The sequence below is a fragment of the Tachypleus tridentatus genome, chromosome 11, assembly GCF_004210375.1.
Source record: "Tachypleus tridentatus isolate NWPU-2018 chromosome 11, ASM421037v1, whole genome shotgun sequence".
NCBI classification, from domain to species: Eukaryota; Metazoa; Arthropoda; class Merostomata; order Xiphosura; family Limulidae; genus Tachypleus; species Tachypleus tridentatus.
The window spans coordinates 15,746,376-15,749,549 of NC_134835.1; the positions used below are offsets into that span (position 1 = coordinate 15,746,376).

A 3,174-nucleotide genomic window follows, 5' to 3' on the forward strand; every position below is an offset into this window, starting at 1 on the left:
TGTTTTACACTTACACGGATCCACGCAGGAACTGCATAGTCTGTTACAGGTCTAATGTATGACTTGTATATTTTAATGATGTTTTCTGGTGTTGTTCCGTAGTTTTTACCAGTTAGACTCCTAGCATAGTTTATTCTTCGCCAAATTTTAGTTTTTATGTTATTTACATGTTTTATCCAGGTAAGTTTCGAATCATATGTTAACCTTAAACATTTTGCTGATTTAGCAGTTTGAAGAAGCTCTCCGTTCACGTAGATCTGGGGTTGAACTTTTTGATGTTTCGTTAACTGTGTCTTCGCTGTATTTATTTTAATTCTATATTTTTTGCAATATTCACATAATCTGTTTAGTTGTGGTTGTAAGTTAGTGGCTGCTATTCTGGTGTAGGGGCACTTTTCCAAATTGCTACATCATCAGCGAACTGTGACGCATATGCAGGGTTTGGGTCTTTCAGTGGCATATTATTTACATACATGATCAAGAAAATAGGGCTAACCACCCCTCCTTGAGGGACTATAGCTTCTGGAGTGAAGAACTCCGACAAAGTTCTCTCTACGTTTATTCTACATTTTCTATTTTTCAAAAAGTTTGATAACCAGCGAATAATTCTTCGTGGTTTTCATACGTACAGAACCGAAGACCATCGTGCTATTCAGTGTCGAATGTTTTCTCGATATCAAGCAACAGTGCATTCTTTTTTATTAAAGCTGTTTATTTTTGTTTCAGTTAATCTAATTAAGTGGTCTGTTGGTTGTCAATATTTTCTAAATCCGTTTTGCTCTTCTGGTAATTTTGAATTAATCTCCAAAAATCTGGAGAGTCTATTGCTTATTATTCTTTCAAGAACTTTACCTACACAGCTTGAAAATTAATCACATGTAAATGGCCTGTATGGGGATCGAACCTATGACCTTCGCGTTATTAGTACGATGCTCTAACCAACTGAGTTAACAAGCCGCTTGCTGTATGTAAATGTTGGTTTATTTTATTTCAATTTCACTCAAAGCTAGCCGTAACTAATTTAGCATTGTGAGACTACAGAGAAGGCAGCTACTCATCACCGTAACTAATTTAGCATTGTGAGACTACAGAGAAGGCAGCTACTCATCACCGTAACTAATTTAGCATTGTGAGACTACAGAGAAGGCAGCTGCTCATCACCGTAACTAATTTAGCATTGTGAGACAACAGAGAAGGCAGCTGCTCATCACCGTAACTAATTTAGCATTGTGAGACTACAGAGAAGGCAGCTGCTCATCACCGCCCATCGCCAACTCTTGAGCTACACTTTTACCAACGAATAATGGCATTGACCATCACATTATAACGCCCCCATAGCTGAAAAGACGAACATGTTAGGTGTGACGGGGACTTTAACCCGTGACCTTCAAATTGTGAGTCGGTCGTCCTAATCACCTGGTCATGCCGGGCCTTTATTGTAAAGTATAGTGTGCTGTTCTGGACGAACTCTAAGTACACATAAACGAAAGGTTTCACTGTATGTATACAGGTTAATTACTGAGCTTTGTATGTAGATGTACAGAGAAATTTCTCTTACATGATTTTTTTTTCTATTTTATAGTTTTCACACACTGGTGTAAGAAAACTCAGAAGTGGCAAACTTAACCTCATAAAAAGTCTGAGTAAGACAACAGACGGTCAGTGTAGAGTGTTTGACATCGAAGCAGTGATGACATTCATATTATTGACATTTTGAAGTTCAACAGTTACTGAGTATGACTCTCCTCATTGTTTGTGTTTCATTAACCGTCTTCGATATTCATCTCATCTTGTATCAAACAAGTGTGGGTTTATTAGTAATTAACTTCACGTGGTACATACAACATGCATTCTTTTCTATGATCAATTTCTTAAGGTATTTAGAGAACAATGGATCCATAGTTCTCAAACACACACGTGTTCTAATGAATAAGTGAACAGAAGAACAGACCCAGTGATGGTTCTCGCACACACTCGTGTTCCAATGAATAAGTTAACAGAAGAACAGACCCAGTGATGGTTCTCGCACACACTCGTGTTCCAATGAATAAGTTAACAGAAGAATAGACCCAGTGATGGATCTCGCACACACTCGTGTTCCAATGAATAAGTTAACAGAAGAACAGACCCAGTGATGGTTCTCGCACACACTCGTGTTCCAATGAATAAGTTAACAGAAGAATAGACCCAGTGATGGATCTCGCACACACTCGTGTTCCAATGAATAAGTTAACAGAAGAATAGACCCAGTGATGGATCTCGCACACACTCGTGTTCCAATGAATAAGTTAACAGAAGAACAGACCCAGTGATGGTTCTCGCACACACTCGTGTTCCAATGAATAAGTTAACAGAAGAACAGACCCAGTGATGGTTCTCGCACACACTCCTGTTCCAATGAATAAGTTAACAGAAGAACAGATCAGATGACGGTAAGTCTATCGTGAACGTTGATTTCAAAACTTTAAAAGGACAACTACACAACTTCCCGTAAAGTAGTTCTTGTTTTGTTTTTTCCAAGTCATTTCTTTGTTTATGAACCTTGTTATAGGTGATAACTGTAGTAAGATGAAGTTCACAGCTATTTAATTAATCTGAAAAAGGAACAGTGCATACGTGCGTTCCTGTAATATTAAATGATATTTTTAATTTATAATAGACTTGGTGTAAGATGAAATTATACGCTATTGTTCATGAGAGACAATGACAGGAGGTGGTTATGGAGGTGTTTTCATGTTAAATGGAAGTTGATCTGTGTTTCACACAGGCAGGTCATAAGAAACTAAACCTGTTAACAAACACAATTTGTTAATTTATGAAAAGGATTTAATCTCGGATTTGTTTTTCTTCGTCAGCCATTCACAGTGAATATATTATGCTTCCGGTTCTTTTATGTAATTGTGCAGCATTTCCACGAACTATCTGAACATTCCCGAAGACTACAGACTGAGGACAATAGGAGTGAAGTCATTACTTGTACTTCAATTGTTTGGGCATGATTTAAACACGTGACTTACACGAATCAATTGTTGTTGTTTAAGCTACACAATGGGCTATCTGCATTGTGCACTACACGGGTATTATACACCATGTTTTAGCATTATTAGCCCACAGACTTTTTGTTGAGTTACCAGGTGGCAAAAGTTTTACATTAAAAATAAATTATTTTTTAGA

The 3,174-nt window shown here is 37.4% G+C and overlaps 1 non-coding gene across 1 annotated transcript; it reads right to left on the reverse strand.

Moving 5' to 3' along the window:
- Positions 1-883: 883 nt before the first annotated feature.
- On the reverse strand, positions 884-957 carry TRNAI-AAU (transfer RNA isoleucine (anticodon AAU)). The gene has a single exon. It is a non-coding gene; the product is annotated as a tRNA-Ile (tRNA).
- Positions 958-3,174: the final 2,217 nt, after the last annotated feature.